This window comes from Bos javanicus, chromosome 2 (genome assembly GCF_032452875.1).
Source record: "Bos javanicus breed banteng chromosome 2, ARS-OSU_banteng_1.0, whole genome shotgun sequence".
NCBI lineage: Eukaryota > Metazoa > Chordata > Mammalia > Artiodactyla > Bovidae > Bos > Bos javanicus.
In genome coordinates, this window is record NC_083869.1 from 60270027 (window position 1) to 60282638 (window position 12612).

The following is a 12612-nucleotide window of genomic DNA, read 5'->3' on the forward strand; positions in this document are numbered from 1 at the left end:
TTTTGAAATATACAAAGATATTGAATCATTATATTGAATACCTATGTATAACATAATGTTATACATAAAATATATCTCAATATAAAAATAAAGGAATCTGTATTATTAAAAATGTTAGTTCTATGTTAATTTATAAATTTAATGTAATCACAATAAAAATTCCAGTGAGCTAACTTTATTGAGCTAGACAAATTGATCACAAATTTTATAAGGAATGATTATCTTTCAAATAAGCCAAGAAATACAAACAAAGAATAGTTACGAGAAATGACTACCCAGAGAGATATTATGTTAGCAAAGACCCTCTAATTAAAATAACGGCAGACCTGTGTTCTTGCCTGGAGAATCCCAGGGACAGGGGAGCCTGGTGGGCTGCTGCCTATGGGGTCACACAGAGTCGGACACGACTGAAGCGACTTAGCAGCAGCAGCAGCAGCTCATAAATAGATAGACAAATAGAATAGAAGCCCAGTAAGAGACCCAACTATGTATAAAAATATAACACATAATAAAGATGGTATCTCAATTATAGGGTCAAAAGGAGACACTTTTTTATAAAATAAATAGCACTGGAACACTGGAAAGACTTTGGGGAAAAGACTAAATAAGATCCATTTCCTATACCATATATAAGAACCCAGTGTAAATTGATCAAAGATTCAAATATAAAAACAAAATTAGTCACACACTAGGAGAAACTGAAAGAGTCAATTCTAGGCACGTTGATAAGAAGTCCGGGATCCCCGAGGAGGAAAAAGGGGTCTGGGGCTCTCAAGGAGGAGACAGGGCTCTGGAATTCTCAAGGAGGAGGAAAGGACAAATGTTTCTTTCTACATTCCTTAGTAAGGATTATATAAGAATAATGTATCCTGCTTGAGGACATGTTTCTCCTTCCTGAAAACCTTCTGATTAACCCTGTTATCTTAAAATGTTTATTATGGGAGTGGGTCTAGTAAGATCTTTACAACCTTGAGACATTCTTTTGATTTATTGTAATAACCAATTAAAAAGTATATAATTCCCTTGCTAAGACTAGGGATTGGGGGCACTCTCCATCCCCTTCTGATGTCTATGGCAGAAGCTTTCTCTGCCCCTGTTTATACTTTAATAAAACTCTGCTATACAAAAGCTCTTGAGTGATCAAGCCTGGTCCTGAAGCTAAATCATCTTGGGAGATCACGAATCGAACACAATTCACCGTAAGCTGTCATCTTGGGGGCTCATCCAGGATCTTCAGGACAAGGTAAGAACACTCAGAGCTCTATACTCTGCTTTCTCAGTAAACACATTTTCTGCTTTACTTTACTAACTCCATCAGGGCTTCCCTGTTGGCTCAGCTGGTAAAAAATCTACCTGCAATGTGGGAGACCTGGGTTTGATCCCTGGGTTGGGAAAATTCCCTAGAGAAGGGAAAGACTACCCACTCCAGTATTCTGGCCTAGAGAATTCCATGGACTGTAGTCCATGGAGTCATAAAGAGTCAGATACAACTGAGCAACTTTCAGTTCACTTACTAACTCTAAGGTGTGTTTATGTGAATGAATGACATGCCCTGTTTGAAGAAAGAGATGAGCCTTGCTCTGCAGTTTCACAATGCCTCGTAATGACCGAAGGCAGCCCCAGAAAGGGGCTACTTGGTGGGGGTTTATACCGACCTACCAATGCCAAGAGACCCCAAGGTCCCTGTGAGGGGAGCGGCCAGAAATGGGCGAAGCATGTGGACCAAACTTTCCTTTCTCGGTCAACTTTTCCTGGTTTCTTTGACCATTTCATAATTGCATGGGGAATTAGAACAACTAGCCTAATCTGTCAGATCATAGGCTTTCAAGGGACTTGTGATCCATGGTGTTAATATGTACTTTTATTTAGACCCCCATGTATGGAAGTGCCTTGCCCTGCTAGGAGCCAAACATTACAAGAGCACGTTTGGGATTGAGGCAGAGCTCTAGCTCCAGGAATGTCTCAGGCTAGAGATCACTCTCTTGGCTGGCTGCCTCGGGGGCCAGCGACCTGAAAGTGAGTCTTTGTCATGGTTTTGCCTCTAATCTACGTGGATAGAAGCACAGGTGGTGACCATAATGTATTTGAAGACACAGATTGGGAATTGCAGGATACAGTCAGATTGGAAGTGCAATGAGCTTCTTCCTGAGGTAGTGCTAGCACTTAGTGGACTAGAGGAGGCTCTCTGGTGGCTTTTGTCTCAACTCTCTAGATATTCATTTTGTGAAATCTGTGGGAATAAACTGGAAAGATTGGCCCTAGTAGCTTGAGGACAAATATCACTTTTTCCTGGCTGGCCAACCCTCCACCACCGCTTTTGCTATACTGGTGTGGTGACACTCAGAAGGGACATCTTAGTTGTTCATCCCTTTATGACTCACCATTCTACTGAAGTCAGGACTGTACTCAGGAATGTGCACAGGCACATGTAAGATAGATGATTCCCCTAGAAGTACTAGCTTGGAAAACATTCCAAAATCTGCTCTGCTCCACCCCGGGTGGCATCAGAGAAAAGGGCAAATCAAACAAAGGTCTTGGTGGTATGGAACTAAATCAGTCTGGGATAACATCAGGTCTACCCCTGGTGCATCTCCACCCCACCTTGGTGGCAGAGCTGGGAGAGATGAATACGGCACCTGCATTAGTAAGGGACAGACTAAGTCCAACCAGGGAAGGAAAGCTTCGGTGTAAAATGTGTCTATATCCCCATCTGGCGTACTGCAGTCCATGGGGTTGCAAAGAGTTGGACAGCACTGAGTGACTGAGATGAACTGAACTGAACGCTCTCATCTAGAACAGGGAGGGACACCTCCGGTGGAAAGAAGCCACAGCTGTGGATGCCACTGTTTTCTCTCTTACTGATGGGAGCTAACAGTTCCAGAACCACTTCTTTAAAATGTGTTAAAAAAAACTGGGACGAGTTTGATTCCCCAGAATTTAAATAGACAATCTGATCCTTTTCTGTGATCAGTATCCTTTGGAATACATGAATGCTGGCCAGTTAAAGAATCTCAATTATAATACTGTCTTACAATTAGATCAGTTCTGTACAAAACAAGAGAAATGGGCAGAAGTGACATATGTGTAGCTCTTTATCTCTCTGTGAGACATGCCAGACTTATGTCCTAAGTGTACAGATTTGGGTATGAAACCTTCAGCTCCCTCCTATTCTCTTATTTTGCCCCTGTATCTGAGGCTCCCAACTGAATAGGCTAAGAATCAGGGCACCCTTCCAGAAGGGGTTCCCTCAGTCTTGGTAAAAATTCAAACAGTCCCAATTGTAGTCAAGACTATCAAGAGGATCCAAAAAGCACACAGAAGCCTTTATGGGACTAACTTTACTTTATGAGCTTACTTGGAGAAATGTAATGTATGTCTTGAGACAGACGCCAACTTCTGACTTGAGAGCTCGAGTTTTGGGGAAGCTACTACTTTTGGAGTTGAATGGCTTCAACATGAGACAAGGGGAAAGAGGAAAGACAAAATAGCTCTCCTTCCTACTGGGAGCCAAACAGTTCCCATAACAGAGCCACTTTGCTGGATGTATTCTTGTAGGACCCAAGCAAACACATGCTAAGACTTTAAACTATGCTAAGTTGGCTAACATAGACAGGGAGAGAACGAAACTCCTGGTAAATTCCTAGTTAGACTGTGGGAGGCTCGCCACAAGTTTACTGACATAGATTCCAAAAGTTCAGAGGGAGAAATAACCTTAAAGATAGATTTTTCACTCAGTTGACTCCAGCTATCTGCTGTAAGCTACCAAAACAGGCATTTGGACCAAATCCGTCTTTTAGAAAAACTGTTGCCGCTGACTCAGTATATTACAGTAAAGAATATAAGGAGGAAAAATGACAGCAGAAAAGAACCAAAGAAAAGGCCCAGGCTCTGGTGATGGCTATGAAAACTGCTATGAAACAGGCTGAGGAAAAATGCCCAGAGGGACCCAGGTGAGAAGAGACCGACTTGCTATTACTGTGGAAAGGAGGGGCATCTCAAGCGGGACTGCCCTCAGGCATCTAAGTCACCCCGGCTCCATGTCCGGTCAGTAAAGGACCACACTGGAGGAGAGTCTGCCCCCAGAGGCGTAGGCCCCAGGGGTTGGACTCTCAGGACAATCAGGACTGAAGATGCCTGCGCATCCCCACACAAGCTCCCATCCTAATAACATCTGAGGAACCCTGGGTATTAATAACTGGGGGGGGGTCCAATCAGTTGATTTTCTTCTGGACACTAGGGCAACTTTCTCTGTGCTCACTGAAGCCCCTGGACTGCTTTTCTCCCAATCCCCTACTGTAATGGGACTGTCAGGACAAGCCAAACGTTATTATTTCAGTCATCCTTTAAGCTGCAACTGAGACTCTGTGCTATTTTCACAGGAGTTTCTGATTGTATCCGTCTCCCTCACCCTTTCTGGAGAGGGATATACTCAAGAAGGTCGAGGCCTCTGTTTTCATGAATATGGAACCCAGTCTTTTTAACTGAACAAAATGTAAATACTAGAGTGTGGGCTGATGTAAAAACTATGGGTCAAGCACAAAATGTTGTTCCTGTCATTATCAAGCTCACAGACCCTCACTTATTTCCACATTAAAAGCAGTATTCATTAATGTCCAAGGTTAAGGAAGGGTTTAGTCCATGCAACATTCCTATTTTAGGTGTAAGAAAAGTCAAATGATAAATGAAGACTTGTTCAAGATATACAAATAATACGTGTCTAATCCTTATACTTTATTGTCTGAAATTCCTAAATGAGCCAAATATTTTTCAATCATTGATTTGAAGGATACTTTCTAGAGCTAAACCTATACTAAATCACCCTCCACCTATGACTTTAAAACAATTGAGAGGATCCTTGGACATTACAGGCTATTGTTTCATTTGGATTCAGCGTTATACAGAACTTGCCTGGCCTTTCTATAAACTTATAACAGAATCAGCAGGCCCAAACTGACAAGCTGGTTTGGTCCCAAGAGACTCAAAAGGTTTTTAAGGCCCTTCAAACTGCTCTTTTGCAGGCTCCCGCTTTGAGCTTGCCCACAGGATCAAAATTTAGTTCCTTACTGAAAAAAAGCTATGGCCACATTTCTGAAGGGTAACTGCTACTATTGTTTTGCTAATGCCTAAAGCCAACAAAGGTCCGTCTAGTCAAGGCTATGGTTTTTCCTGTGGTCATGTATGGATGTGAGAGTTGGACTGTGAAGAAAGCTGAGCACTGAAGAATTGATGCTTTTGAACTGTGGTGTTGGAGAAGACTCTTGAGAGTCCCTTGGACTGCAAGGAGATCCAACCAGTCCATTCTGAAGGAGATCAGCCCTGGGATTTCTTTAGAAGGAATGATGCTAAAGCTGAAACTCCAGTACTTTGGCCACCTCATGTGAAGAGTTGACTCATTGGGAAAGACTCTGATGCTGGGAAGGATTGGGGGCAGGAGGAGAAGGGGACGCCAGAGGATGAGATGGCTGGATGGCATCACTGACTCGATGGACGTGAGTCTGAGTGAACTCTGAGAGTTGGTGATGGACAGGGAGGCCTGGCATGCTGCAATTCATGGGGTCGCAAAGAGTCGGACACGACTGAGTGACTGAACTGAACTGAACTGAAAGCTCATAAGTTTACTAATAGGCAAAATCTTACTGTACTGACTTCTCATGATTGAGAAGTCATTAAACTCTAAAGTTCAGAGCAACAATGCTCTGTCTTTAAAGCTACTGTAACTAAAGGGGTGTGGCCATAGCCTTTTTAAAGTTAAAAAGGCTAATGACATTATTCAGAGGCATCTGTGAAAGTTAACTCAGAAAACACAAGACAGTTTGTTTAATATTTTACCCATAGGTTTAATGAGGGCTCAAAAGCTCTCATTAAAGCACCCTTAAGAAGAAGGGTCTGTCTCTATGACAGACTGTTTTTGCACACAGATATTGTCATAGATCCTAAAGCCTTAGAACTAACTATGTGACTCAGCTTTCAGCTTTTCAACCTCCTCATTAACTGAAGATTTCCCATGGTGGGTTTCTCCACTTCAAGGCAAGGAGTTTCTTCAACTGTGCAAATACCTTCACCAACAACAATTGTATGTGACACCTCTTCTTGATCTGATGACATCTAACAATCCTAAGATGAACTGGTATAACATATTGTACCTCAACTATGGACATAATGTGACTTTAATTTTGATTAGGTTTTAACTTGGTTTAACGATTATTTTGCCTTAAATCAGCAACTAAAACAGGGTTTGTTTCTAACTGTCTGAAAGCTTTTAAGTTACAAATAGTTGTCCAGGTTCCTATGAGTACCACAGCCTCCTCCAACTATTACAGAGGGCCCATTGATCAGAGACCCTCAATATGAGGATCAGGAGAATATGTTGCCTCAACAATTTAGGGATGATGCCCCTCAATAGCAGGAAGTAGTTATGGAACAAAGATGACACCGCTTTCCCTTGGCAACATAATTCTCCTAGAATAAAAGGGGGAAAGAGAGAGTCAAGTCCTAGGCAGGTTGATAAGAAGTCCAGGGTCCCAAGGAGGAGAAAGGGGTCTGGAATTCTCAAGGAGGAGGAAACGACAAACTTTTTTCCCTACATTCCTTAGTAAAGATTATATAGCAATAATGTATCCTGTTTGAGGACATATTTCTCCTTCCTGAAAACCTTCTGATTAATCCTGTTATCTTATGGGAGTAGGTCTAGTAAGATCTTTACAACCTTGAGACATTCTTTTGATTTATTGTAATAACCAATTAAAAAGTATATAATTCCCTTGCTAAGTCTAGGGATTGGGGGCACTCTCCATTCCCCTTCTGATGTCTATGTCAGAAGCTTTCTCTGTCCCTTTTTATACTTTAGTAAAACTCTGCTATACAAAAGTTCTTGAGTGATCAAGCCTGGTCCCTGGTCCTGAAGTTAAATCTTCTTCAGAGATCACGAATCCAACACCACTCACTGTAATTTATCAAAACCATGGATACACTTTTGAGGTATTATTTTATCTTTATTTTGAGAAAAAGAGTCACTGAAAATATAAAGAATAATGTTTCTTAAAATATACATTTACCTCACTCCAATCTAGATCCATTGATTTTAACAACTGTCATACTTGCTTCAAATTATTCTCAAAGAAATAAGATGTTAATATAATAGTTTAATTCCCCTTAAACCATAACCAGGACTCCCTTTTCCAAGTACCAGAAGGAACCACTATTGTAACTTGGGACTATATTTAATTATAACTATCAGTTACTATTATATAAAAAATATATTTATCCATAACATTCTAGAATCTTGTATTCACACCTTACATTTATATCCTGGATATCCATGAATCTCGATATACAGAGAAATCTAGTTTACTTCTTTTCTTTGCTGTTTAGTGTCCTGTATTGTAAGTTTTAGTTATGGTATTCCCTTTTGACATTCTTTCTTATATTTTGCTCTTATAAATAAAGAGTAGCTTTACACACATAGGACCCACTGACAAGAGGTTATCTAGGGTCTATGCACAAAATGCATCATATGTAGGGTGACATAATAACCAGATGGCCTGGAAAAATCCCACATTACCCATTTGCTCTGGCATAAATATTAGTAGCACCTTGAAACCATCAATACATTCAAACTGGATGTGGAAAAGGCCATAACTAAACTTCAAATGCAATAAATTATACATAGAGACCAATATGACTACTTAGAAAAAATTTTAAACTTTTACATAAAAAATATCATAAGCAAAGTTGAAACACAAATTGACAACTAAAAGACAATGTGAAAACACACATCCCAGATTCAGTGCTAATATCCTTAACTATTGATACAAAGACTTGGAAATGACACCTTGGACAAAACTTCCTATAGAAATGCAGGCAAACAAAAGATAGACAATTTGCAAAATGAACTAGAAATGCGGTCCCTGAATATATGGGCAAATGTTCAAATTCACACATATTAAGAGAAATACAATTATGATATCATTTTTCATATTTCAGATTGGCAAAAATTCCAAAAGCTTGACAAAACACTCTCTTTGTAAATTTGTTGATGGGAATTTAAGATGGCATCACTTCCAGGAAGGGAAATTTGGCAAAACCTAACAAAATTTGTATACATTAATCCGTTCACCCAGCTATCACCCTGTAGGAATTTATCCTAAAGATATACCTTCAACAGTATCAAAATACATGATCCAGAGTTTACCTACCAAATAATTATTTGTAATTAAAATATACTGGAATCTACCAAGAGGCCAAGCATAAAAATTTGTTCAAATAAGTGGTTTAGGGAGTCAACAAAATTCTAAGCAAATGTCAAAAAAGGAAGAAGACCTTGAATAACTCAATAACTCAGTAACTGATGTGGAACAATTTCCAGTAAATAATAGTAAGTAAAAAAAAATCCAAAGACAGTAGATAGTATGCTTTCTTTTGTGAAAGAAAGAAGAGAAAATATAAAGAAATACAAGGAGCAAAAGCTGGAAAACAAGAAAGTATATTATCTACAAGAAGTAGAAGACAGGATGAAAGTAAGTTGAATGGAGTATCATTTCTTTGAATTTAACTTTATGTATACATTTGGCTTTAGATATATGATACACCATTTAAAAAATTAAATCAATAAAGATGAAGAGGGGAAAACTAAAATCTAAAACTTAAAATTGGAAAAAACAACAAACAAAATTTATTCTTTTCTCACTCTTCTTCCATTTTCATTCCTACCACCAAAACATTCTCTACTGGTTTCAAAGAATAAAGTATGAAAATAACTCTTTCGTTTTGGGTCTGCATTTTTTATGTTTGGGGGACTATAAAAATAGAAAATTTCTTTCCAAACCTACTTTTGTGGTGGAGATAAAACACAAACAAACACAGCAACAATAATATTTGAGCTTTAGAAATGATGTTTCCTTTATAGTCTTAAAATTTATTATCCTTCAGAAACTCTTTTCAGGAGAAATCAAAGTATTTATTCGACCACAGTGGTCAGAGAAATTAAGGCATGTTTAACAAAAATCAAATGATCACAGCTTATCCATGCCAAATTTCCCTCTATATTAAAATAAAAGTAAAATTCATTCATCTGAATTTTATTCATCCAAGCAATACATAAGAATCATTTTCCTATTCATATGAACAGATTGTCTAGTCTACAGATCAAAATTCCTAACTCAGATATCCTTCTACTTAAAAAAAATAAAGTAAAAGAAACAAAGTGAATCATTAAAAAAAAAACTCAATAGAGAAAACAACTTCATTTCATTAAGTCAAGGCTTTATAAAAAGCTCAATAACAGTATCATTGATATTTGAGAAAAGGAATGGCTAACAGGCTATAGGACAGCTATTTTAAAATGTAATAATGAAACCTCAGAGAAAGTCCTGTCAAACTAAAAGGCAAAACAGGATATGTAATGAGACAGTTAAAAACAAAAGATCTTTAAACCCAAGAGGCAAATCAATGAGGAGGGAGCAGAGTGGCACCATGAGTAATACAACTGCCTATCACATTGCACACGTAACTTTGAAGAGAAAATTGCTTGATGTGATTATCAAAAGTTAAAGAAATCAATGAGAGAGCTACTAAAGGACATTACTTAAAGCTCTGTGTTGTCCTAGATGAAGAAAATGACATTCCAGCAAGGCACAAGCAGGAGCATGCATTATGGAAGTAAAGATGAGGTCCTCCTATTCTAAATGCCAGGACAACCAGACATTGCCATAATCAAAACAGGGGAAGCAAAATGACATTTGTCCCAACAGTATCACAGAGAACACCAAAATAAAACTCATCTAAAGGTGGAACAAAAGAGTGAAAGGTATCTGTACTATAGGAAAACTTGTACCTATTAAGGGAAACAAAGTTCATCCTAGAGGTCAACCGTCACATTTAAATGATGATATTTTCTTAAATGAACCAGACCCACAGAAAGAAAAATGTATGCTTTTTAGAAATGGATTTGAGCCTTTTTGGCAAAAATCCTGTGGATCAGGATTGATACACCTTTGATACAAATAAGACAATATTGTCAATAACTCAACCACACAGCTCTCCAGGATATTTCTGTTGATTACAGTGGAAGAGAGAGAAAACAGAAATGTCCCCACTGAACTCTGTATTTTCCTAGTAAGTCAAGTAACACCATATTTCCCTAGTCTGTGAGTCAATTTATAATGCTTCAATGACTAAATGGAATGAATACAATCAATTTCATGGAATAATGGTTTTAAAAAGGTTGCTTCAGTCTGATACACTGCATAGTACGCAAAAGAGAGGGCTTCCCAGGTGGCACTATTGGTAAAGAATTTGCCTGCCAATGCAGGAGATGCAAGAGATATGGTTTGATCCCAGGATCAGGAAGATCCCCTGGAGTAGGAAATGGCACCCCACTCTAGTATTCTTGACTGGAAAACTTCATGCGCACAGGAGCCTGGTGGGTTACAGTCCCTGGGGCCACAAGAGTTGGACACGACTGATTGACAGAGCACACACACACTCAAAAGAGAACAGGGTGACTTCTGGCTCCCATTTCAGCATGTAAACAGCTTGGAAGGCATCACTTCAGTCCTCACAACAGGACTGGACAAACTAAAAATCTTAGATCCATCAGAAAATTGTAGTCACAGGGCAGATGACAGCTCCAAACATTGAAGAGACAAAGACAGATACAGGGTACCACAAATTACTATTGGAAGAGGAGACCAGAAGCAGAAACTGCCACTGGAGTCAGTACCAGGGTAGGAAAACTTGAACTGAAATTGACAAATTTCTGGTGGTTGAGTATGGACAAGCTTTTCAGTTAAAATCTCTGGGGCACTTGGGGAGAGTCCTAGTAGATATTCTATCTACATTTTCATAAGTTTCACTTCCAGAAGTCCTACCAGGTTATCATAGTAAAGATAAAAATCTCTTCATGCTCCCAGCAGGAAATGGGAATCCTAGCCATTTTGAAATACACCCAGAGAATTTTTTTTAAAAGCCTGTCCTCAAAGGAAACTATTTTACCAAGCCTAACCAGCTGAGATTTTACCAAGCCTAATTAGCCTATTGGAAGGAAAACACTCAACTCTACCCTCTAGCCTTCCTGTTTTACCTCTGGAAGAAGGACTGAGGAATGTTTGTGAAGACCATGTTGCCGGGATACAAGTTCAATAAAAGATTGAGATATAATCACAGGACTAGAAAACACTCCTCCTCTCCTCAAAATCTGACATATCATCAATAAGTCTCTTGCATAATAAAAGGAGATTAAAACAGAAAGAATTGCATGTCCTAGATTTAGGGAGATTTATCTAAGGAATCTCCCCTAGAAAAAGAAGGAAGAGGAAAAACAAGGACACCAGAGGAAAATTTTAGACTTTAACACCTAGAGCATCAGCAAACACGACCTAACTCCTAGCTAGGTAAGTATAAAACTTCACACTAAAAATCTAGTTATCTCCATTCCTTACACTCAGTACATTAAGTCTAGCTTTCCACAAAAGAAAGGAAACAAAAGGTGTACTAAAATATAAAATACAGTCTAAAAGACATAGGAAGCACCCCATTCAGACTCAGATAGAGTGAAATTTTGGCATTATCACAACTATGGGAATTTAAGACAACTATGATTAATATGCTAAAGTCTCTAAAGTAAAACAAATAGACAAAGTGCAACCAAAGATGGACATTACAAGCATAGGGATGTAAATTCAATGGAAGAATCAAAATGAACTGATAGGTATCAAAGACTGAAACAGAAATGCCCTTCTTCATAGAATGCCCTTTGATGGACTCATCAATAAACTGGACAAAGGTAAGGAAAGAATCACTGAGTTTGAAAAACATCAATAGAAACTCCAAAAACTAAAATGTAAAGAAAACAGAAGAGTGAAAAAGACAGAATATCCAAGAACTGTAAGACAATTACAAATGGAGTAACATTCATTTAATGGGGATACTAGAAGGAAAAAAAATAGAAAGGAACAGAAAAATTATTTGAAGTGACTATCAGTGATACTTTTTCCAAAAATTAATGACAAACAACCAAACCACATAACCAGGATACTCAGGGAACAGATAGCATATGACAAACAAAAACAAAACAAAACCAACAATACTACATGGGTATTCCATATTCAAATTGCAGAAAATCAAATACAAAGAGAAAATTCTTGAAAGAAGCTGGGTATGGAAATGGGGGTGTTGGAGTAATGCCTAGAGAGGAACAAGGATAATACTACATCAGATTTCTTTCAGAAACCATTTCAGCAAAATGAGAGTGAAGTGTTGAAAGGAAAAATACCACCACCGAAATTTGATATCTAGTGAAATTATCTTTCAAAAGTTGAGAAATAAAGACTTTCTCAAACAAAAATTCAGGAAATGTGTCACCAGGAGACTTGCCTTGCAAGAAATGTTAAAAGAAGCTTTTCGGAGAAATGAAAATAATATAGCTCATGACCATACTTTAAAAATAAAAATGAAGTAACTATGGCTCAGGCATCCAAGCTGGAGCCAGGTGGCCGTTACGAACGTGTTTTCAGCTACGTTCCTGCATCAATGAAAATGTGAGTTTTCTGAAATATATCAAACTTAAGACCACCCACCATTTTCAAAAAAAATATCTGCTAGCAGCTGCCAGGT

General features: G+C 38.5%; 1 protein-coding gene across 1 annotated transcript in view; it reads right to left on the reverse strand.

Annotated features, from left to right (window-relative positions):
- THSD7B (thrombospondin type 1 domain containing 7B) overlaps window positions 1-12612 on the reverse strand; it is a 929494-nt gene that overhangs the window by 709996 nt on the left and 206886 nt on the right. The window lies entirely within an intron of this gene.